Genomic DNA, 26,537 nt, shown 5'->3' with positions numbered 1-26,537 from the left:
TGTCTTCGACACGGGGTAGAGTATGCATAACAGGTGGTGGCACAGACATGACCGGGCTAGATGCCGGCATGGAAGCAAAAGTAGGGGTAAAACCTTCAGGCACAAAATAGGGTGGTATTTCCCACGGGAATCTGGCAGGCATGTTAGGCGCAAAGTGAGCAGCAGTTGCAGGAATGGTAGAGGTAGCAACCTCGTAAATGACAGTTCTCTGAGGAGGAGGAGTTGCAGGCATTGGAGAAGACTAGCTCTAAGCAGATAGCACTGACTCCATCATAGCAGTCAAACGGGCAATTTCGTCCTTCAAGTCTCTGTTCTCTTTCTCTAGATGCTCCATAATCTTTGAGTGATTGGTGCGGGTATTGTATCGACGAGTCAGCTTGGCTAAAGCACATAAGAAATACCAATAAGACATCTAGCGAAAGAGAAACCTGCTATGCAAATGATGCATGAAATGCAATGCTTGATTGTTTTTATTTTCAAGGAACTTACTATATTATTTGCAAAATATATATAATAACAATTGTAAAAATTTAATTGACCATAAAAAATCTCTTTTATTTATAAAATTGGAATGATTACACCGAGTACAACTTCAGAAACCAAATGAAAATACAAGAGAAAAGGAGATTAGTCATCCTAAGGATTCCTAACAACAATGTCAGAAGATCTAGCTGCAGGTGCGTACTTCCTTCGAACACTTTGAATCTCAGTCTCAAAAGAAGCCTTCATCTGAGTCTTCTCGAGAACAAGCTGATCAATAATCTTCTTCCAAGCAACGGAAGGCTGTGGCATAATAGAGGAAGATGGACCCTCTGGTTCTCTGTGTCTCTTCGTTACTCGATCTTCAAGAAGCTTAATAAGTGCATCTTTGTCCTTAGACTCAAGCTGCAACTCCTCATGCTTTCTGCTCAAAGCATGGAAACGCTCTTCCCATATGTCCTTCTCTTGCTTCATCTTGGCGAGCGCGTCTTCCAACTCCTCTACTTCTTGGTGAGGGAGAGTTAATGGCTCAACCACAACCAAAGACATAGTTCTTTCACAAGCATAAGGCATCTTCAACTCCAAATCTCTCTTCTTCACCCAAAGAGTGTAAGCTTCCAAAGCTACACAATTGCACGGACCAAGCTCGGATCTTCCTTTCCTATGCACATTATGCCAAGAGTGCACAATCTTCTGCTTCAAATGTTGGGGATCTTTACCCTCTTGATAGAAAATACCTTCTAACAAAGTGTTATTAGGTTTGCCGCTCAAGGGGATCCCAAGTTGACTATGAGCCAAAGCAAGGTTGTAGTTAATTCCTCCTTGTGTACCAATGAGAAGTTCCATTGATATTGACAAGACTTGATTGAATCAACCAAGAATCAAGGGTTTGTTGTGAGTCACGAGCATGGAGTCTGGGCAAGAACCATCCCAAAGGAGTGAACTAAGGATAAAAACCTGTAGATCATGTTCTAAAAAGTTCCCAGAGTCTTAATTCCATCTATCGGATATTACAGGTTAGGATGACTGACTCATCAACCCATAATATTCTCAAGAGAAACTCGTCTGAGTGTAGTATCGCGTAACAACTGTTATCAAGTCTACACTTGAACAGTCTCCGCACTACGTCCTAAATAGGCCAAGAGGGGTTAAATGTTCTACGGTCCTTAGCTTCTCGGACCCCAAATCAGAGATAGTAACGCCTAACCACAAATAACTTGTGTGACATTCCTAACTCCAAAAGGGTATCCACTGAGTAGATGGGTCTCAAGCCAACTTGTTAAGGACTACTCCACACAAGTCGAACATGACTATACCATCCTCCTATCTTAATTGCACTCAAGTTTAGGTTAGAACTTATCTCACCACTCAGAGATCACCAAGCATAACAAGCAGATTATATCATACAAACAAATATACAAACATCAAATATACAATTATATACACACAAAAAGGTAGGCTAAACCCACTGGAGACTACTCCCCAGCAGAGTCACCACTTAATTTCTGTAGCAGTAAATTCATGACCATCAAGCTATGGATAAGCTAGACGTCAATAAAATCAGAGTCGCCACCGCGCTTTTATTGTTTCCAAAGGAAAAGGGAAAAGTATGAACAAAACCCAAAGATAAGAAGTTTTCAAATCAAAACTAATAAAACGCCATAGAATACAGGTAAGGGCGTTGGTTACATAGAGGGAAGGTGTTAGCACCCAAAGTGTCCTAGGTACTCCTAGGGAGCCCTTTCTTGTGTGCATATGTGTTTTTGTACAAATGATGTTTGCAATAAATAGAATGGGGGATGAGAAAATAATTCATTAATTATATTTTTTTTGTTTGACAAGACCTTCGGACTTGTGCCTACGTACCAACATAAAAATGAGGGATCCAAACCTCGTAGTTCGTGGTATCAATTTCAAAATGAGTGAGTTTCTTTTAACAAAATTTAAGTTTTAAAGAGGCACAAAAGGCCTAAAAAGGTTTGGATGAGTGTTAGTTCTTTTTGGCTTTTGAAAATTTTAAGTCAGTATAGTTAAATTTATTTACAAATTTGTTTAAGAAAATGAGTTTGAAAATGCAATGGCATAAGGGCAAAGTTTCTAGTTTGTAATATGGTCTAAGTTGAGAAAACACAAGCAAAGAAGATTTTAAAATGAGGGAGAGATTTTGAAATTAAAGAAATGGGGAAGAGATGGAGAGACTAATCCTAAGCACAAATTTAAAAGTTAAGAGTTGAAAAGATCTGACCAATGGGATGTAATCCATAGACAAGAATGTCATATAGAAACCCAAATTTCCCTTGGACTTTAGAATCAAGCAACATCAATACGCAAATAGCAAGGTGAAAAGTAAGGCATCAAATAAAGATAGCCACATCCAAGCTTAGCAACTCCATGATCTTTCTTCAAAATTCCATGTATCAAATGACTTCAAAGAGGGCGTGAGACACAGGTTCTAAATAACAGCTTCACAATGATCATGTTGCAGATGAACTCAAATGGATCTTCAATATTGTATCAGATGAATGTTCACTTCACAAGTACTTGGTTTCATGAAAGTTGGCATTGGCCAAGTCCTTTGCATAGGGAGTGTTGCCTAAATTCTAAGTCCAATAGTCTCAGAGCAAACCAACAGTCCACACAAGATGTTTTTTTAGGGTTTTTCTTCTTATTATGTACATTAAGGTCAAAAGACCACACAAACAAACAAGTATATACAAACACAATATATCATAAGATATGGCCCAAATGGGCAAAGTGAAAATGGCATTAAGTAAATAAATTGAATGGTATGAATAATGGCAAATGAATTAAAAGCATAAAATTAAAGTGCATAAATGTAAATGGCTTGAAATTAAATGTTAATTGTTAGTTGATTAGAAGTTAGTATTGCTTTTGCTTTGTTTTGTTTAAGTCATTCTTTGGAGAACACTCAACCCACTTATCCCAAGCATGGATCCTTGAACCAAGACATCTTCCAAAGGAAGGAAAAAAGGCCAAGTTTCCACACAATACCATGAAAGAGGGGAGAGTTACAATCTCACTAACTAGAATGCTATGCCTTTTGTGTCACAAATTTAGTGCTATGTTAAGCAATCGTAATTGGACTTATGTAGAAGTCACGACTATTTGAGGTCGGACAATAGAATTTTGGTGTTAATGCATGTTAGAGACATAGTATAATGGATTATGCTCATCAAACATACCACATACAAAAAGAATATGCAAAGAGGTGGACCTAATCTCATCCATACTCATGTTGATTTTTCAATCAACTAGCCTTAGGATATAGAGATATCATAGGTCCATGACATAAATGAATAAAGAAGGAGAATGAGATGAAGAGGGAGGGGGAATGGATTCAACACAAATTGGTCAAAGGAGGACTTTTACCAAATTAAGATCATTCATTCATTTTCGGAGATAGAATGTACATTCCATCAATCCCTTAAATCCAATGATATTATCCTAACAAAGTCAAATCAACCTTGACCAAGGCCCAACAACACAAGTCAAACTCACAAAGTCAATTAAAATGGCTCTACACAATTAATTTGGCATATAAGCAATTAAAAATAATTAAAAAATGCATTAAATTAAATTATGGTTGGTCAATTTCCTAAAACCTTATCAAAACCCCAAAGAAATGTCCATGAGATTTATCATAGGTCAAATAAGGTCGAAGGACCTTAGAGAAAAAATTTCATAATTTTTAGAAACTTAAAAGTATTTTTAAACAATTAAAAATATTTACAAAATCAATTAAATCATGAAAAATATTAATAATGACCCAAAAAATAATTTTAATTCAGAAAATGAAAGAGGAATTTATTTAAATTTTTTTGGTGAAACTCTCATATTTTTTGGATCAATATTAAATTTAATATGAATTAATGAAAATAACATAAATAAAATGAAATTCAAATATTCAGAAAAAAACGTGGACCACTTGATCTCCCTCATTAATTGAGATGGCAGATTAAGTGGATCCAAACGCGCGTTCCACTATGCACTTGAGTCAACGCGCCACATAAACGGTATTCAAAACCAAGGCTCGTGATTAAAACAAAATGAAATGATCATGTGGCTCTGAACCATTCCATCTCATCATCGGAGCAAAACACTGGTCATATTCTCAGGCGACCCTGGCCGGACTGGTTCACTTATCACCATGACAAAAATAAAAAAGAAGGACATGATTTCAAAGTAAAAACGGCACAATTCACGAATCTGACCTCAATTCATCCTAACTCCAAGTATATTGAGAGATACATGGAGTTGAAATTTGAGGTACATGATCTGAGTTGCTTCAATTTGACCTCAAAGCAACTCAATTTTCTTGCCTACATTGGTAGGACTTCATACAACCAAGGATCCGAGAGAATTGATGAGAATTGAGAGAGAATCGAATAAAAGAAGAAAATCTGGAAAATACCTTCAATATTGTACAGAATTCGATTGCTCTTGCTTTGATTCTTGCTTGATCTCACTCAGGAAGCTTGTAGAAGTAGATTAGAATGGAACAAAGGCTCTGGATCCCTGGAGTTTTGAATCTCCAAACAGTGAGATTCAAACTCAATTTTCAAAGAAAATTCTCAAGTTTATCCTTTCAAAACGTGAGGGTTTGGGGTATTGGAGCAAAGCTGGCGCACAAGGGTCCTTAATTCTGATGTTAGAGGTCTCTATTTATAGCTGCAGCTTGTGATATTTGCACCTTCAAATTCAACTTCCAAATTTGGCAATGGATTATGCATGCTTGCATGGACGCGTACAGGCCCATGAAGTCACTCAATTAGGTCCATAATCAAGTGTGAATGGACCGGAAAGTGAATTGGAATGCAAGGCAAATATGTACAGTTGTTTGAAGTTTGATCTTTGCCAAATGATGATGCCCTGTTCAGGCTATGCGCAGACCACTCAAACCTTGTCCAAAATGGACGAAATTGGACTCTTTGGAAAGGTTAGATCAAGAGGAACAACTCTTATATCGAACACTTTTCCATTTGAAGCTTGTATCATGAGGAATTTTGAGGTGGAAGTTTGGAAAATTTAACATATCAAAAAAAAATTCTAAGTGTCAAACCATATGTTCACTTATTCCACCTTGGCTAACTTTTTATGTGAGCTTCAAATGAGAAAAGTGTCTTCATAAAAGTTGTATCTATTTCAAAATACTTAAACATGGTTACCAATTTGACCTTATTTGGATTTGAAATGAATGAGTTATGCATTTTTAAAGTTGAGGAAAATCACTTGTTCAATGGCATTGGTCCAAAATGACCTATAATGTATCCTCATATCACATGCTCATAAAAGTTATATCAGCTCTTACTCCAAACAACAATGTTGAAGTAGACACCTTGAATTTGATTGTTCAACTTGGAAATATTTCATATCATAAAAATTGAGCAAGTTATGGCCTTGGGAATTTGACCTCCAAATTAGGGTTTAGACAAAATGACCTATAATCTTTCAACATAAAAATTGACTTTCCAAGCACAACTAGCTATAGACCTCAACATGAAAGTTATTTGGAATGTCATTCAAGTAAATTTTCTCTTGGAATCATTTTCATATGATAAATATTGTAGGAGATAGGTGTAGCACCTCAAATTTGCACCCTACCTTTTGTACATACATTTTCATATTAGGTCATAACATTAACATGGTCCATCGCATAGCATTGCATTGTCCTTTGCCCAAGTGCAGGCCCATCTGACAGATTAGGTCAAACTGGTCAGGAGATCAGTCAATCAAGCAAGCAAGTACAATTTCCAATGAGACAAGGCCCTAGGGTTGGTCCAACATGTTCACATGACCTAGGGGTCCTTTTGAAGTGTTTTGGTCAAGGTTTGATTGCTCAGAAGTCATCAGTCAGGGTTTAGTCCACCAGAAACCCTAGGAAGTCAACTATGGTCAACTGTGGTCAACTGTGCCTGATTTTATGGATTTCAAGGTGGGAGATGGTTTGAAAGGGTTCATTCATGTCCATACAAGTCTCATTCAACTTTTCAAAGGTCAAGATTGAAGAATTTGAAGTCAGACAAGAAATTTCAAAAAATAGAAAGTTGACCTGTAATTGGAATTTGCCAAAAATGGAAAGTCTTGCTCCTCAAAATTACATCATCATAAAAGCTTCAAATGAATTTTTGCCCAACATGAAAGTTGAAGATCTTGTTCTCCCATTTCCAAAAAGTCCAAGAACACTCATTTATCATGTGTGGTTGGCAAGTTATGATCAAATCATTCTCAAACATTTTTGAACTTCAAAGTGAGATATCTTCCAAACCATTTGGCCAAATTGAGTGAGGTTTTTTGCTACAAGTCATATTTGATGTGCTCTATCCAAATCTTTCATCACAATTCACCAAAAATATTCCAAGCAAAATGGCTTTTTTTTTAGTGGCATGAATTAAAAAGAGTGACTTGAAAAATGGACTTTCAATTTAAACATTTCCAATGATTTGTACCAATTACATATGTTCAGAAATCATGTTTGGGGTATGTTTGAAGCCCATTTCGTGCATATACATGCACCCCATGTAATTTGGTTTGGTTTTTAGCAATTGTCAAAAAACACTTCATTAAGCTTATTTCACTTGACCATTACACTAACCATGCTTAGGCAACATTAAACAGACTACATATACTTCATTTTCTGCTGAAAAACCCTAGCACAACACACCAAAACCAGATCAAAATCCATTTTCTCTAAAATTCTTATTTCCTCATTTTGGAACTTTTTCTAAAAATCTTCATAGAACCCGTGTGCCTGAGCTTTGTGCCACCATCTGCAAACCTCTTGGAAGCTTTTGAAAGCATCAAACCACAGCTGTGAAGCCATTCCAACTACTGTTACATTGGAGCATCAACCATGGCAGTTCCAATTTTAAGCTGAATCGTGCTAGCTGGGCTTCAAGGCTTGCTTCTGTTCATCAATACAGACCTTCATGTGCATCTGTCTCTACTAATCAAGGCCAAATAACCGCTGCTTCATCATTACATCTTCAACAAGGTTGGTTTTCGATTCTCTTGTTTGATGAAATTATGATACGCTTTAGAAAGGTCCTTCCATGCTGAGTTCATTAATGTTTGTAGTTTGAAAAATGGTTGAGTATTTTGAGAGTTATGTTGTCATGAAGTTTGACATTCCAATATGTTTTTGCTTGGTTCATACTGTTTAGCTCGAATTAATAGAAACTAGGGTTATATGTGGATTGTACGTTGTTTGCTGGTTTGATTAGTGTGCTCATTTCCGATTTCTGGGATTTTTTTTTCTTCATCATGATGATCGTGCACTGTAGCCACGAACCCTAGAAAACCTTGCCCAGATTGCTGTTTGATCGTGTTTTTATGTTCTTTGCATGGGATTACTGTTTTATTCGCCATGAGCCAATTGGAATGCAGCATTCCCTTAAGTGAAACGCAGAGTTTCACTTAAGGGACCGGGTTATTACCATTATGCCACTGCCATTTTAATTATCATTTATATCATTTTCCATTTTAATTTTTATTTCATTTTGGCATGGTATCTTAGAAAATTCATAAGTTGCTCAATTTTAATCCAAATTTCATGGGATATTTTGTGGATTGCTTCTCTTGACCTCTAGTTTTTTTATGATATTTTTTCCAGATTTTTTGCACGTGTAAATTTTAAAAGGTGCTAGGGTTTGTTCATGTTGGTCATATTGTGTATGTCTTACCAAATTGCTTGTGAAATGATGATACTTTATCCAATGCTTCCCAAATTTTTTGTGCTCAAACTAGACACATTCATGGTGATTTTGGTGTAGAGTTTGTGAATTTATCATTGCTGGTTGTGGTGTTATGATTTTTTGAATAGGGGTGTGACAATTTGTGTCACACCATTCATGTCCAACTTCATGATTTTAATTACCATGCTTCTTGAACTCAAATTGGTTTGAATTTTTGCATGAACATACTTGTAGATGTCTAGTTTACATGTGAATTTTTCTGGAATTATTGATGGCATTTCCTATTTGTTTGGGATTTTCTCCCCTGTTTGGTCATATGTTGACTTTTTGTGACACATGTTCTCATTTGATTTGTGAAATCCTCATGCTTAACTGGATGGACTTGAAACTTGACATGTGATTTATAGACATCTTAAGGTTTATCATGGTTTTAGTCCCATTCATTTCTCATATGTTGTCACTGATTTATGATTTATTGAAGTTGGTGCATGTTTGGTTGACTTCTTTGAGCTTGTTTGAACTTGCTTTGACTTTCTGATTTTCATTGACCAACTTCCCTTTATCCAAATGAGCTGAAATTTGGTATGCATATCATGTTATGGATGATGTTTGATCATGAATTATTTGAGAAGTTTTTGAAATGTTTATGATTGGTTTTGAGTTGAATCATTCTGTTGACTTCTTTGAGCTTCTATATGCCATGCTTTGACCTAATTTGCTCATGAAATAATGATGATGAATGATATGATCATGGAACCACTTGGGTTTGCTTCTTGATTGTTTGAACTTGATTTTGGACACTTGTCACTTGCTGTTTTGACTTTCTTATCTCTTTTTGACCCTAGGCTTGTCCTAGTGGTCATGTTGCTCATGTTTAAATTTGTTGTTTCAGGTTAAGCAACAAATACCCAAAGAGATCAATACAAATTGAATGAGCTTGATTGTTTATCATGAACTAACTTGTTTTGTTTTGTAGGTTGCTTAGCTCACTTGCCTTGAGCTTGTGCTTTGCACATCTGACTGACTGTGTTATCTGTTTGGTTTATGCTGTTTGTTTTGACTTTGTATCTGGTATACTAACTGTGTTTGACTGGTTTCAGGTACTTTAGTCGCTATTAGTTCTTTGAGAACTTTGCTTTGCTTTGCTTAATAGCAATTTGCATTGAGGTATAATTTCCTTACTCCATGTAGTCTGGAAGACCTGGCCTGTTACTTGGCCAGGCAACTGTATGAAGTCCTCCTTAAGAGGCAATGTTTGTGACTGTTTACATTTGTCCTTGTATATATTCAAAGACCTCCTAAGTGAAGAGGCAATTGGCAGAACCCAAGGGATATGCAATCTATCCCCTGCTATTCTGTGTGTCATCTGCTTTGCTCACACCACTATGTTGATGCATTGCAGATACAAACCCAAGATCTTGTACAGTTGTACAGTTGAGTCAGTATCAAATGTGTAGAAGGGTTCCCCCTTTCTGAACCCACACATTCTTGTCTTAAGCTCTCCCAGGCCAGGGATAAGAGCTGTGAAGTCTCATCTTCACTCACCTTTCATCAGCTTCACCCTAACTCTCAATGTTAGGGTTAAGAGCTAACACTACCCAGTTACAGTGGTTTGTTGGTTGAGGTTGATATGACCCCTCGACTAAAACCTAACCTTGTTTGAGCCCATTGCTTGCATATAGTGTGTGCTACTTGTGCTGGTGTGTTTGCTTTGGCTTGCTTCCTGTGCAAGTTAGGTTTAGTTTGGCTTGCTTCCTGTGCAAGTCATGTTTAGGATAGGCTTGCTTCCTATGCAAGTTAGCTAGAAACCTTAACTTAGGGATGATATTGCATGATAACATCTAGGCTCGAGTCGTAGTCTCCCTAGTTGTGTCTCCCTCTGTTATCTGGTTAGGCTAGTCCTGTGTCCCTTCGTAGGGGAACTACATCGCCCTGATCCTCATACCAGATGAGGTACGTAGGCAGGAGATGAGCTGATCTCTCCGGGCGCCTTTTCTTTTCTTTTTAACCTTGGTGTCTCCACACTCTTTGTGTGTGTTTGGTTCGGATGCTGATGTAAGTCCAGTGATTGGCATTCGGACTCCACGTTTGCCTTCCTGTGTGTGTTTTGGTTCGGATGCTGATGTAAGTCCAGTGATTGGCATTCAGGCTCCACGTTTGCCTTTGCCTGTGTTTGTTTGTGTGCGTGTTAGCCGAGCTACGAATGCTCTGATTCTCCTTCGTCCAAAGGAGATACGTATGCATAGGATGCGATATCCTAGCGAGCATGTGTCGTTTCCCCAGTCCGAACTACTTTGACTCTGATGTCTATGCCTGATAGACTAAGTAGGCCCAGGATGCGGTATCCTGCCGAGTCAGTTTCAGTCTCAGTCTTGTCTGTTTTCTCGTGTCTCTTTCAGCCAGTGTGTGTGTGTGAACAGCGTTTTTGGCAACCCTTTTTCTTCCTATTGTGCGTGGATCCCGTCGAGTACGACGGATGCGTAGGGGTGCTAATACCTTCCCTTCGCATAACCGACTCCCGATCCCATTCTCTTTGGTCGTGAGACCATGCTTTTTCCAGGTTTACTCTGAGCGTTTCCTTTTCCTCTTTTGGGATAAATAACGCACGGTGGCGGCTCTGTTGTTCTTGTTTTCCCGCCGGTTTTTTCGCGTAATGCGACAGCTGGCGACTCTGCTGGGGACTATAGAGAAGTTGACCTCTTGCTAGTCCATCTTCCCTAAGCGAGTCTCTCCTAGCGCTCTCTAGGTTAGGGTTTTGGTTGCTTTGTGCTGTTATTTATTGCATTCATTTGTATATATTTGTATTTACTGTTTGCATTTATTATTTGCATTAATGTTTGCATTTATTGTTTGCATTAATGTTTGCATTCATTCATATTCATCTGCTGGTTGTGCTGTGTTTCTCTGTTTGGGGTGGGAGTTACTCGAGGTAAAAGGCCCAATACCCAGGCTATGAGTGAAATCTAGGAACCCTAGGAGTAGAGTGATTCATGGGAAGCGGGTGGTATGCGCCACTTAGCGGAACATTGATATCACGAGCAGTTCAGACCCTGGTGGGATATTATCGTTACATACTTCGGGTGTGTATATGATGATATTCTGCGAAAGGTTATTTATGTTGTGTTTCTCTCGACCTTACCTTGGCCTAGACGACACCCGTGAGTGGGGAGGGAATGATCATTTTAACAGGTACTGATGGTGACCGGTTGATGACTAGATGGCAACTCAGTTCTCCAGATATGGGTTCAGATGCCAATTGATCAGATTGACTTTGGGTTTCAGAGGAATTGTGACTCTGAGTTCAAGCCAAAGCTCCGATCCGGTGTTCTGAGATGCACAGCCTGCCAGTCTCGGCTCCATCATTTGCATCATAGCATGTTTATTTTTCAAAAAAAAGTAATAATGCATGAAAAAAGTTAACTCGCATACGCATATCCTTTTCAGGATCATTCATGATAAAATAGCATCCGCATCATACGCATATCATGCACATATGATCCTTGCATTACAGACATGTTTTGGGGACAAGACTTCTCATTCTGGTTCCTGTGTCAGGCAGGATAGCTGATCAAAGACCGCACCGGTATTCTACCAGACTTAATCAACAAAGAAGCATGGATCAAGTTCAGACAGAGTTGGCTGAGATGAGGGCGAACATGGCCCAGTTCATGACTATGATGCAAGGGGTTGCGCAGGGTCAGGAAGAGCTCCGAGCCTTGGTTCAGAGACAAGAGACTGTACTTCAGACTTCCAACCGTGCTTCGCCTGTTGCTGCACCCGCTCATGAGACTATCAATGTTGCTGCTCCCACTAACGACTATGCTGTCGGGGATGACTTGAGAGGAATAAGAATCAATGGACAGCCTCTTGCTGCAGAGGTCAATGTCAGAGCTACCCGGGCTCCGATTCGTCATCCAGCTCCGATTGTCGACCGACAAGAGGACATGTTCACGTTGCTGAGTGAGGATGATGAAGTGGTCAGAATTGAGGATAGGGATCGTAAGGTTGATGCCCTGGCTGAGAAGATCCGTGCGATGGAATGCCAGAACTCCCTCGGACTTGATGTTACAAATATGGGGTTGGTAGAGGGTTTGAGAATCCTGTACAAGTTCAAAGAACCCTTATTCGAAAAGTACAACGGTACCTCCTGTCCTCGCACCCATGTGCAGGCTTACTATAGAAAGATCTCAGCATATACTGATGATGAAAAGATGTGGATGTACTTTTTCCAAGACAGTTTGTCTGGAGCGTCTTTGGACTGGTACATGGATCTGAAGAAAGAATCAGTCAGAAGCTGGAAAGATCTGGGTGAAGCCTTTCTGAGGCAGTACAAGCACAACATGGACATGGCGCCGAGCCGAACCCAATTGCAGAGTTTGTGTCAAAAATCCAAGGAAAGCTTCAAAGAGTATGCCCAGAGATGGCGTGAGCTAGCCGCTAGAGTGCAACCTCCTATGCTGGAGAGAGAGCTGACGGACATGTTCATTGGAACCTTGCAAGGAGTGTTCATGGATCGCATGGGAAGCTGCCCGTTCAGTAGTTTTTCTGATGTTGTCGTCTGTGGGGAAAGGACTGAGAGCCTTATCAAAGCAGGAAAGATTCAAGATCCTGACTCTTCAAACTCTTCAAGCTCTAAGAAGCCATTCTCTGGGGCACCCAAAAGGGGAGAGAATGAAACAAATGCTGTGCACCGTCGAAGGAGTGCGAACAGAGGATCATATCGTCAGGCCGCTGCTGTGACTATCCCAGCAACTCAAACTCCACAGCAACAGAGAAGACTATCAACATCAGCAACATCGTCCTCAACAACAGGCTTACCAGCCTCCCAATGATAATCAAGCCAATACGGGTAATGAGAGGAAGAGGATCATTTTTGACCCGATCCCTATGTCGTACTCAGAGTTGTATCCCTCTTTGATAGAGCGGAACTTGATTACTCCCAGAGACCCGCCGGCTATACCCGTCAACCCTCGGTGGTGGTATAGGCCTGAGCAGCATTGTGTGTATAATTCAGGTGCTCCTGGTCATGACGTGGATAGTTGCTTTCAGTTGAAGATGAAGGTTCAAGACCTCGTGAGGTCAGGTATTCTGAACTTTGAAGACTTAGGTCCCCGTGATAATCAAGCTTGAAGATAACAAGTCCTGGGCTGGCGCCGGCTTTTCTTCAGAAGGGTTGTTTAGAAAACAGAAGCTGCTGATGCAAGAGATACTGACAGTTGTCATCCCCGGTGGGATCTATCACAATTGGGTCACTGTGGGCTTTCCTACAGTTGTTCATAAGTCAGAGTAATAATCACTTTGTTTAAAAACCCTTCTCCCATGCCAAAAGGAGAAGTGATGACATTGTTGGCAACATTTTGTGCAATGATATTTTCATTCAAATAAATTCATGTTAAACATTTGTTTTTCCATTTGTTTTCCCTTTTCGCTTTTTGCATGAAATTGGTGATCACAAAAACCCTAAAAACAAGAATAAAAGCAATCTTTTCATCTGCATAACGATTGTCTTGTTTGATTTTCAAAGAGCTTTTCATATCAAAATCATCATGCAGGTTGATTCTCAAAACCCATTAAACATAATGATCGGACGTCATCTCCCAATTTTGAATTCCCTGTATTCGAAGCGGACGAAGATGATGTTGAAGGGATTCCTGACGGTATTTCCCGACTTCTTGAGCAAGAAAAGAAGATCACTCAGCTGCATCTCGAGAATCAGCAGAACAGCCAACTGGGGCATATATAAAAAAAAATAATAATAAAAAAAAATAATAAAAAAAGAGGAGGGTGCAAAATCAAAAGAAATCCAAATCAAAAGAAGGAAAAAGAAAGAAAGAAATAAAGGAAAAATAGCACCCTCAAGTCCCAAGTTGACTGATGTTGAATTCGACCAAAAAGGAAGAGATCAACTGCCATATGTCATGGTCAGTTACATCAGCAGAGAGTAAAGAAAGCATTCGACAAGAAGGTCAAGCCTCGTGTGTTCCGAGAAGGTGACCTTGTGCTCAAGAAGGTCTTGTCTTTCGTGCTCGATTCCAGGGGCAAGTGAACCCCCAAGCTATGAATGTCCATATGTTGTCAAGAGAGCCTTTTCAGGCCATGTTTTGACACTTACAACAATGGATGGAGAAGTTCACTCGTCCTGTGAATTCCGATGCAGTCAAGAAATACTTCACCTAAAACAAAAAAAAAAACAGAATAGCTCGCTAAGTCGAACACCCCAAAGGGCGACTTAGGCAAAAAGGAGCGTCTCGGTGGATTGAAAACCCGAAAGGGCGATCCAGGCAAAAGTTAGAGACATTGAAAAAGAATTTGCGTCCCGCTGGATTGATCACCTCACACTGGGGCAATCTAGGCAAAAATTAGGGATTTGGCAAGTAACTGCATCTTGACAAGACTGTGTTCTATATCTGTCATCCGTCAGGGATTCTCGATTCGTCGTCGACTGAAGCTCCGAATACATCGAAAATTCGGAATGGTAGAGGAAAGGTCATTATGTTCAATGTAGCCCTCTCCAATATATATCACCGATTTCAAACTTGTACAGATCTATGGAGTCTCGCCCTTTGCAGACTACCATTCCATCACATCAATTTGAGCTTTTATCCAATTATTTGCACTCTTATTTGTCTCGACTCAACAAATGTTTTGCATGTTTAATTGATAAAGTATCATTGTTTTCAAAATAAACAAATTTTTCACAAAAAATTGTTCTTAAACAAAGTGAACGTTCACAATGATGGAAGGATACTTAGGAGATCCGCAGTGCTCTCCCGAGGGTGGTATGATTACCAACAGGTAAGACATTTGTTCGTATCTCGAGCATAACTTTATCTTTCTCCTGTCGAACCTCTTTTGGTTTCTCCTCAGCAAGGTTGCTCAGTGCAGTGTTGGTTGAAGTTGTTTATCTTCACGTTCCCGGCAGTACAACATTCTTCCTCCAAGTCCCTGTTAGCCCTATTGTGGGGCATTTCCAGTATAGGTTTGTTTGAGCCCTACCGTGGGGCATTCCCAGCAAGGTTGCTGTTGAAATACTTTTGTGGGGAAGTTCCCCAAGCAGAGTGTTTACTGAAGACGTTAGCGTTCGTCTCTCCAGCAGAGCAGTCTTCTCCTCTCCCCGTAGGATGGTGTTGTTCCCTGATATCCCGGTTTCCAGCAGATCGCGTTTGCTCTCTGGTGTTTTTGGCCTTCCCTATGGAAGAAGAGTAGTACCGGGTGATTGATCCCTGGACCTGTGTGTTTACATGTCTGTTTGTCAGCATTCATCATACATTCATCATGCATAATGCATACATGCATAATCATAGCATTCGGATACTCATGATGCAGTTGTTGCCGTGTATCTGTTGATGGTTGTCTCCTGCTATTTGTTGATACAGATCTCTCCAGTAGATCCTCCCTAGCAGATATGGGTGTGTCTGACCTCTCCATGTAGAGCCAACCCCTTAAGCAGAAAGTGTCTATCCTTTCTTGCCATTTCCCCACTGAGATACATCCTCGTGGATGACGGTTGTTTCCGTTCCCTCCCTACATATAACGGGATGGGTGTTCCCTATTGAGTTCTTTCCTCATTAGGATGAGTCTTGATTCAGTTTGCCTTTTTGGATCGATCCTAAACCGGCTTCCTTGTAACTGTCTCTTGTGCCTCCCTGGGGCATAAATGAATAGTGACTCACTAACCGGCACTCATTCATCTTATCCTCAGCGGAATTTGCGGTCTTCTACCTACTACCCGGTAGTTGTAAATCCTTTGTTCTCACTCTGTCCCTCACCAGATTGTTTGTTGGCCTCTGCCTACAAACCAGCAGTTGTAAGTCCTATCTTGGTGGTCTTCTACCTACTAACCGGTAGATGTGAATCCTCTGCTCTCCCCGTTGTGGATTCGACCTCTTGTGCTCATCCTAGTGATGACGGTTACCTTTCTGTGGTTTTCTACCTACTAATCGGTAGATGTAATCCCCTCTTTGTGGTTATCATTATCCAGTTGGAATTGATATTCCCTTCCTTTTGGATATTTGCTCCGAGATTAGCAACTTTATCCCCAGCGGACCTTTCCCTGTCCTTTTTGATTGGTCATCTTTGCATACCTAGTCCTGGTATCCCGATGCCTTTCTTGTCGGTCGATCTATCCATTTAACAACCAACCCGGTTATGGATAATCTTCCTTGCGAGTGTATTATCTACGTTTTGACGGCTATAGATAATATATCTCATGCGCTCTTGGGTCGAAGTCGTCCTCCCCAGTTGAGTAAGATTCGTATTCCTTTGTTCGGGATCGAATGTCCATCCTTTAACAAGTTTGCTTTCGCTCTCTTCAGGATGATGTCGGTCGATCTATCCATTTAACAACCAACCCGGTTATGGATAATCTTCCATGCGAGTATGTTATTTACGTTTTGACGGCTATAGATAATATATCTCATGCGCTCTTGGGTCGAAGTCGTCCTCCCCAGTTGAGTAAGATTCGTATTCCTTTGTTCGGAATCGAATGTCCATCCTTTAACAAGTTTGCTTTCGCTCTCTTCAGGATGATGTCGGTCGATCTATCCATTTAACAACCTCCAACCCGGTTATGGATAATCTTCCATGCGAGTATGTTATCTACGTTTTGACGGCTATAGATAATATATCTCATGCACTCTTTGGTCAATCTTTTGATTGTTTTCTCCAGCTGAGTAAGGTTCGTATTCCCTATGGAATCGGATGTCCATCCTTTAACAAGATCGCTTTTCTAGCCCTCTTCAGGATGTTGAGTGTTTTGGAAAACAAACCAATTCACGCTTTGGTCGGTCACCCGTTTCATACCTACAACTCGGTATTCTTGGTGTTCCTTCCTGTCTGCTCGCTGTCGTGACCTTGATCCCCAGTGAGATCCCCCTGCAAGTGTGTAGCCTTACCTTGACACATGTAGATGTCGGTGTCCTGTCAGCACCCGCGTGTGTTGTTTCTTTGGTGTCGGTAAACACCATCTTTCGGTGATTTCCCAGTCATGTGTAAGTGTCTGGTCTTCCTTGGTGTCGGTAAACACCATCTTTCGGTGATTTCCCAGTCATGCGTAAGTGTCTGGTCTTCTTTGGTGTCGGTAAACACCATCTTTCGGTGATTTCCCAGTCATGCGTAAGTGTCTGGTCTTCTTTGATGTCTGTAAACATCATCTTTCGATGTTCGTAACGTTGTCCTCCTTCCCGAGTGAAGTATCCTCCTCTCCATTGGTGTCGATAAACGTCGAGTTTTTCCCGATCATCCGTTGATGATTTGGTTGTGTTCATTATCCCCAGAAGTATCCTCCTATCCGTTGGTGTCGATAAACGTCGAGTTTTTCCTATTCGTCCTATGACGTCTAGTTGTACCCTTCCCCAAGTGGATTTACCTCTTCGTTGGTTTCGATAAACGTCGAATTTTTCTCATTCGTCCGTTGACGTCTGATTGTATACCCCTTCCCAGTCATTCATTAATGTCTGGTCGAGTCTCCCTTTCGTCCGTTGACGCCTGGTCGAGTTTTCCTGGTCGTCCCAGTTGATTCTCCTTCTCCGTTGGTGTCGATGAACGTTGAGCTTCTCCCTTTCGTCCGTTGACGTCTGGTCGAGTCTTCCCATTCATCAGTTAATGCTTGGCTTACCTCTCCGTTGGTCTTGGTAAACGTCGAGTTTTTCCTGGTCGTCCCCAGTTGCTTACCTCTCCGTTGGTCTTGGTAAACGTCGAGTTTTTCCTGGTCGTCCCCAGTTGAGTTACCTCTCCGTTGGTTTCGGTAAACGTTGAGTTTTTCCCATTTCGTCCGTTGACGTATGGTTGTATCTCTTCCAGTCATTCATTAATGTCTGGGTACCTCTCCGTTGGTTCCGATAAACGTTGAGTTTTTCCTAGTTGTCCGTTGGCATCTAGTTGTGATTTCTATTCCCATTCATCGTCGTTGTGATGTCTGGATGTGACCGTACCCTTGGAAAAAAAAAAAAAAGAGAGAAAAAAAAATACCCAGTAATAAATATCAAACCCCAGTGGATGTTTCCATTGGTGGATCCCTGTATTGTGCAAATTCTACGGTTCTTGGTATTCAATCCCTGTTTACCCTGAAAGTCTGACAGCCGTTGCTCTCATCCGTTCGGGTTCCCAGTTGATTGAATAGGGGCAGCTGTAGCACCTCAAATTTGCACCCTACCTTTTGTACATACATTTTCATATTAGGTCATAACATTAACATGGTCCATCGCATAGCATTGCATTGTCCTTTGCCCAAGTGCAGGCCCATCTGACAGATTAGGTCAAACTGGTCAGGAGATCAGTCAATCAAGCAAGCAAGTACAATTTCCAATGAGACAAGGCCCTAGGGTTGGTCCAACATGTTCACATGACCTAGGGGTCCTTTTGAAGTGTTTTGGTCAAGGTTTGATTGCTCAGAAGTCATCAGTCAGGGTTTAGTCCACCAGAAACCCTAGGAAGTCAACTATGGTCAACTGTGGTCAACTGTGCCTGATTTTATGGATTTCAAGGTGGGAGATGGTTTGAAAGGGTTCATTCATGTCCATACAAGTCTCATTCAACTTTTCAAAGGTCAAGATTGAAGAATTTGAAGTCAGACAAGAAATTTCAAAAAATAGAAAGTTGACCTGTAATTGGAATTTGCCAAAAATGGAAAGTCTTGCTCCTCAAAATTACATCATCATAAAAGCTTCAAATGAATTTTTGCCCAACATGAAAGTTGAAGATCTTGTTCTCCCATTTCCAAAAAGTCCAAGAACACTCATTTATCATGTGTGGTTGGCAAGTTATGATCAAATCATTCTCAAACATTTTTGAACTTCAAAGTGAGATATCTTCCAAACCATTTGGCCAAATTGAGTGAGGTTTTTTGCTACAAGTCATATTTGATGTGCTCTATCCAAATCTTTCATCACAATTCACCAAAAATATTCCAAGCAAAATGGCTTTTTTTTTAGTGGCATGAATTAAAAAAGAGTGACTTGAAAAATGGACTTTCAATTTAAACATTTCCAATGATTTGTACCAATTACATATGTTCAGAAATCATGTTTGGGGTATGTTTGAAGCCCAATTTCGTGCATATACATGCACCCCATGTAATTTGGTTTGGTTTTTAGCAATTGTCAAAAAACACTTCATTAAGCTTATTTCACTTGACCATTACACTAACCATGCTTAGGCAACATTAAACAGACTACATATACTTCATTTTCTGCTGAAAAACCCTAGCACAACACACCAAAACCAGATCAAAATCCATTTTCTCTAAAATTCTTATTTCCTCATTTTGGAACTTTTTTCTAAAAATCTTCATAGAACCCGTGTGCCTGAGCTTTGTGCCACCATCTGCAAACCTCTTGGAAGCTTTTGAAAGCATCAAACCACAGCTGTGAAGCCATTCCAACTACTGTTACATTGGAGCATCAACCATGGCAGTTCCAATTTTAAGCTGAATCGTGCTAGCTGGGCTTCAAGGCTTGCTTCTGTTCATCAATACAGACCTTCATGTGCATCTGTCTCTACTAATCAAGGCCAAATAACCGCTGCTTCATCATTACATCTTCAACAAGGTTGGTTTTCGATTCTCTTGTTTGATGAAATTATGATACGCTTTAGAAAGGTCCTTCCATGCTGAGTTCATTAATGTTTGTAGTTTGAAAAATGGTTGAGTATTTTGAGAGTTATGTTGTCATGAAGTTTGACATTCCAATATGTTTTTGCTTGGTTCATACTGTTTAGCTCGAATTAATAGAAACTAGGGTTATATGTGGATTGTACGTTGTTTGCTGGTTTGATTAGTGTGCTCATTTCCGATTTCTGGGATTTTTTTTTCTTCATCATGATGATCGTGCACTGTAGCCACGAACCCTAGAAAACCTTGCCCAGATTGCTGTTTGATCGTGTTTTTATGTTCTTTGCATGGGATTACTGTTTTATTCGCCATGAGCCAATTGGAATGCAGCATTCCCTTAAGTGAAACGCAGAGTTTCACTTAAGGGACCGGGTTATTACCATTATGCCACTGCCATTTTAATTATCATTTATATCATTTTCCATTTTAATTTTTATTTCATTTTGGCATGGTATCTTAGAAAATTCATAAGTTGCTCAATTTTAATCCAAATTTCATGGGATATTTTGTGGATTGCTTCTCTTGACCTCTAGTTTTTTTATGATATTTTTTCCAGATTTTTTGCACGTGTAAATTTTAAAAGGTGCTAGGGTTTGTTCATGTTGGTCATATTGTGTATGTCTTACCAAATTGCTTGTGAAATGATGATACTTTATCCAATGCTTCCCAAATTTTTTGTGCTCAAACTAGACACATTCATGGTGATTTTGGTGTAGAGTTTGTGAATTTATCATTGCTGGTTGTGGTGTTATGATTTTTTGAATAGGGGTGTGACAATTTGTGTCACACCATTCATGTCCAACTTCATGATTTTAATTACCATGCTTCTTGAACTCAAATTGGTTTGAATTTTTGCATGAACATACTTGTAGATGTCTAGTTTACATGTGAATTTTTCTGGAATTATTGATGGCATTTCCTATTTGTTTGGGATTTTCTCCCCTGTTTGGTCATATGTTGACTTTTTGTGACACATGTTCTCATTTGATTTGTGAAATCCTCATGCTTAACTGGATGGACTTGAAACTTGACATGTGATTTGTAGACATCTTAAGGTTTATCATGGTTTTAGTCCCATTCATTTCTCATATGTTGTCACTAATTTATGATTTATTGAAGTTGGTGCATGTTTGGTTGACTTCTTTGAGCTTGTTTGAACTTGCTTTGACTTTCTGATTTTCATTGACCAACTTCCCTTTATCCAAATGAGCTGAAATTTGGTATGCTTATCATGTTATGGGTGATGTTTGATCATGAATTATTTGAGAAGTTTTTGAAATGTTTATGATTGGTTTTGAGTTGAATCATTCTGTTGACTTCTTTGAGCTTCTATATGCCATGCTTTGACCTAATTTGCTCATGAAATGATGATGATGAATGATATGATCATGGAACCACTTGGGTTTGCTTCTTGATTGTTTGAACTTGATTTTGGACACTTGTCACTTGCTGTTTTGACTTTCTTATCTCTTTTTGACCCTAGGCTTGTCCTAGTGGTCATGTTGCTCATGTTTAAATTTGTTGTTTCAGGTTAAGCAACAAATACCCAAAGAGATCAATACAAATTGAATGAGCTTGATTGTTTATCATGAACTAACTTGTTTTGTTTTGTAGGTTGCTTAGCTCACTTGCCTTGAGCTTGTGCTTTGCACATCTGACTGACTGTGTTATCTGTTTGATTTATGCTGTTTGTTTTGACTTTGTATCTGGTATACTAACTGTGTTTGACTGGTTTCAGGTACTTTAGTTGCTATTAGTTCTTTGAGAACTTTGCTTTGCTTTGCTTAATAGCAATTTGCATTGAGGTATAATTTCCTTACTCCATGTAGTCTGGAAGACCTGGCCTGTTACTTGGCCAGGCAACTGTCTGAAGTCCTCCTTAAGAGGCAATGTTTGTGACTGTTTACATTTGTCCTTGTATATATTCAAAGACTCCTAAGTGAAGAGGCAATTGGTAGAACCCAAGGGATATGCAATCTATCCCCTGCTATTCTGTGTGTCATCTGCTTTGCTCACACCACTATGTTGATGCATTGCAGATACAAACCCAAGATCTTGTACAGTTGTACAGTTGAGTCAGTATCAAATGTGTAGAAGGGTTCCCCCTTTCTGAACCCACACATTCTTGTCTTAAGCTCTCCCAGGCCAGGGATAAGAGCTGTGAAGTCTCATCTTCACTCACCTTTCATCAGCTTCACCCTAACTCTCAATGTTAGGGTTAAGAGCTAACACTACCCAGTTACAGTGGTTTGTTGGTTGAGGTTGATATGACCCCTCGACTAAAACCTAACCTTGTTTGAGCCCATTGCTTGCATATAGTGTGTGCTACTTGTGCTGGTGTGTTTGCTTTGGCTTGCTTCCTGTGCAAGTTAGGTTTAGTTTGGCTTGCTTCCTGTGCAAGTCATGTTTAGGATAGGCTTGCTTCCTATGCAAGTTAGCTAGAAACCTTAACTTAGGGATGATATTGCATGATAACATCTAGGCTCGAGTTGTAGTCTCCCTAGTTGTGTCTCCCTCTGTTATCTGGTTAGGCTAGTCCTGTGTCCCTTCGTAGGGGAACTACGTCGCCCTGATCCTCATACCAGATGAGGTACGTAGGCAGGAGATGAGCTGATCTCTCCGGGCGCCTTTTCTTTTCTTTTTAACCTTAGTGTCTCCACACTCTTTGTGTGTGTTTGGTTCGGATGCTGATGTAAGTCCAGTGATTGGCATTCGGACTCCATGTTTGCCTTCTTGTGTGTGTTTTGGTTCGGATGCTGATGTAAGTCCAGTGATTGGCATTCAGGCTCCACGTTTTCCTTTGCCTGTGTTTGTTTGTGTGCGTGTTAGCCGAGCTACGAATGCTCTGATTCTCCTTCGTCCAAAGGAGATACGTATGCATAGGATGCGATATCCTAGCGAGCATGTGTCATTTCCCCAGTCCGAACTACTTTGACTCTGATGTCTATGCCTGATAGACTAAGTAGGCCCAGGATGCGGTATCCTGCCGAGTCAGTTTCAGTCTCAGTCTTGTCTGTTTTCTCGTGTCTCTTTCAGCCAGTGTGTGTGTGTGAACAGCGTTTTTGGCAACCCTTTTTCTTCCTATTGTGCGTGGATCCCGTCGAGTACGACGGATGCGTAGGGGTGCTAATACCTTCCCTTCGCATAACCGACTCCCGATCCCATTCTCTTTGGTCGTGAGACCATGCTTTTTCCAGGTTTACTCTGCGCGTTTCCTTTCCCTCTTTTGGGATAAATAACGCACGGTGGCGGCTCTGTTGTTCTTGTTTTCCCGCCGGTTTTTTCGCGTAATGCGACAATAGGGTCTAGGGGACCCCGGTTTTGATCAGAGGAATTCCTTTGGTCAATCACCATCAACCAACTTGCTAACTTGAAATTCTCTTGACTTTTGGGACTCATGCGAGATCATATGTGCATAAGATGGTGAGATTTGAAATATACCTTGAAATATTTGATCAATTGTTGAAGAAGCTTGGTGAAGAAGTTACACAAGATACCCAGATGCACTAAGGTTTCCAAGGAAAACCAATTCCAAACTCTTGAAGGATTCTTGATCATAATACCATGTAAAGATCATAGGGACTCATATATGATGTCTATAGCCATTATGGACCATTTATGGTTGAGCTCTTAGCAATGAGGGTCTTAAACCCTAGATGTGAACTTGATAAATCAAAGGTGATCATCTGCCCTACCTACAAAAGAGTTAGACAAATACAAAGACATATTTTTTGTTTTTAGTTAGTAAAATTACAAGTATGATACAATCACATAGTGCTTGGTGATCTCTCCCAAAACAAACCTAATGGGTGAGGGGTAAGGAGGATGCAAAGGTATGATCCCAATGATAATGCATATGATGAGATAGCATGAGGGATCTTAGGGTCAAATTGGGGTCTTACAGGTTCCTAATGTCAAGATCCCGATGAAGTTCAAAGTCCCTAACTTTGAAAAGTGTAAAGGGAATACCTGTCCACTCAGTTATCTTGTCATGTATGCTAGAAAGATGTCGATGCAAATCGATAATGATCAGTTACTAATTCATTATTTTCAAGACAATCTGACTGGTGTTGCTCTGAGGTGGTACATGGGTTTGGATAGTGCGAGTGTCCACATGTTCAATGATTTGGGTGAGGCTTTCGTGAAACAGAACAAATATAATGTGGATATGGCGCCAGATAGGGACCAGTTGAGGTCGTTGTCTCATAAGGGCAATGAGACGTTCAAAGAGTACGCTCAGCGATGAAGAGGGCTAGCCTCTCATATTACCCCTCCTTTGGAAGAAAAGGAGATGACCAAGATTTTTCTCAAGACCCTGAGTTCATTTTACTATGAGCGCATGATTGCCAGTATCCCCAGTGATTTTACTGAAAATGTAAACATGGGGATGAGGTTAGAAGAAGGTGTCAGAGAGGGACAGTTGTCTAAAGAGGAGGTTTCGTCTAGTAAGAAGTATGGCAGTGGGTTTGCCAGAAAGAAAGAAGGCGAGACTAATGCAGTATCCGTTGGGAGGCAGAGGAGGCCTCATGTTAGAAGGAATCCACAACCCCGTCAACATCATCATCAAGTATCGTTTGTTTTTCCTGTATTTTCAAACAATCAATCAATGCTCGTTCAACAACAACGTCAACAACAGCCAGCGCAAAGAACAAACATCTACAACAACAACAATACCAACAATCATCAACAACAACAGAATTTTGAGAGGAAGAAGGTCTATTTTGACCCGATTCCTATGTCTTATGCTGAATTATATCCATCATTGGTTCTCAAGAACCTTTTGAAACCGAGAAATCCCCCACAGATTCCTGAACCACTTCCATGATGGTACAAGTCATAGCTTCACTGTGCCTTTCACCAAGGGGCTCCTGGCCATGATATTGAGAACTGTTACCCCTTGAAGTATGAAGTCCAGAAGTTGGTTAAAAGTGGGATGGTGTCCTTTGAGGACCGTGTGCCGAATGTCAAAGCTAACCCATTACCTGCTCATGGTAACCCTTCTGTTAACATGGTAGATGGTTGTCCCAGGGAGTTAAAAGTATATGATGTTCATTTCATTAGAAGGTCCTTGGTGACGATGCACAAGGATAACTGTTTGGTAAGTGATTGTGAGCATGAGCATGATGGTTGTGCAATATGTCGTGTTAATCCTAGAGGTTGTGTGGCTGTGAAGAAAGACATCCAGAGGTTGATGGATGAAGGTATGATCCAGATTCTTCAGTCCCATCACTTAGGTGACGATGTGAATGTTATAGTTCTTGTGTTCAAGACTCCAACGAAAGTGGTGATTCAATTTGACAGCAGCAGCAGTAATAGTGTCAGCAATAGATCAGTATCGTCGTTGGTAATATGGTTAGCGGGTCCAGTCCCGTATACATCCGATAAGGCTATTCCATACCAGTATAATGAGACTATGTTAGAGAATGGTCAAGAGGTTCCATTACCTACGACCGGTTCTATTGTGAGCATTGTTGATGTTACAAAGGTGACCCATAGCGGTCGTGTTTTGGGGCTAGTGTTCCCAAAGAATGTAGAAGATGTATCTTCCAGTAAGAGTATTGAAGTGCCTGTAGTTGATCTGATTAGCGCTCCAAAGTGTCAGTCTGGTGAATCCAGCAGTTTGAATCCTAATGATGATGATGAGATACTGCGATTGATTAAGAAGAGCGAGTTTAATATGGTGGAGCAGTTGCTCCAAACCCCTTCCAAAATTTCAGTGATGTCTCTGCTTATGGATTATGAAGCGCATAGAGAAGCATTGCAAAAAGTATTGGAGCGAGAATATGTAGAGCATGATGTAACGGTTGATCAGTTCGATCATATTGTGGCTAACATTACTTCCTACAACAACTTGAGCTTCTGTGATGAGGAACTTCCTGAGGAGGGTAGAAATCACAATCTAGCGTTGCACATTTCAATGAATTTCAAGGAGGAAGCCTTGTCAAACATTTTGGTTGACCCCGCTTCTTCATTAAATGTACTTCCCAAATCAACTCTTTCTAAATTGACATATCAAGAAGCTCCAATGAGATATATTGGCGTGATCGTCAAAGCATTTGATGGTTCTAGCAAGATTGTGATTGGTGAAGTGGACCTTCTTGTGAAGATAGATCCGAGTGATTTCCAAATTACTTTCCAAGTATTGGATATCCACCCGGCCTATAGCTGCTTGTTAGGAAGGCCATGGATACATGAGGCAGGAGCAGTGACGTCAACGCTACATCATAAACTGAAGTTTGTCAAGAATGGAAAGCTTGTTATTATCGGTGGGGAGAAGGCTTTGTTGGTAAGCCACTTGTTGTCTTTCTCTTATGTAGAAGCTGAGGATGAGGTTAGAACTTTGTTCCAAGCTCTACCCATTGCTGGAGTAAAGAGAGTTGGGGGACCTATGTCCTCCTTCAAAGATGCTCAAAAGATTGTTGAAGACGGTATTTCTGATCAGTGGGGTCAGATGGTAGAAGTCACCGAGAACAAGAGCAGAGCTGGTTTGGGATTCCAACAAGGTTCATCTGAGATTAAGGCTGAATATGTGCAACCCAGTTTCCATAGCGGAGGGTTCATTCATGGTAATGAACAACACTTAGTTGTCGTGATCGAGGGGGATGAAGATGAAGACTGCACCAATTTTGTAACGCATGGAAAATCTTTCAACAATTGGACTGCTGTTGATGTTCCTGTTATTATGTATCATTCTAAGTAATTGCTTTTATTATTTGTGAAAATCCTTCTCCTATGCT

Source organism: Lathyrus oleraceus, chromosome 6, assembly GCF_024323335.1.
Source record: "Lathyrus oleraceus cultivar Zhongwan6 chromosome 6, CAAS_Psat_ZW6_1.0, whole genome shotgun sequence".
Classification (NCBI taxonomy): Eukaryota; Viridiplantae; Streptophyta; class Magnoliopsida; order Fabales; family Fabaceae; genus Lathyrus; species Lathyrus oleraceus.
The sequence above is the reverse complement of the archived record's forward strand: the minus strand, read 5'-3'. Positions refer to the sequence as shown.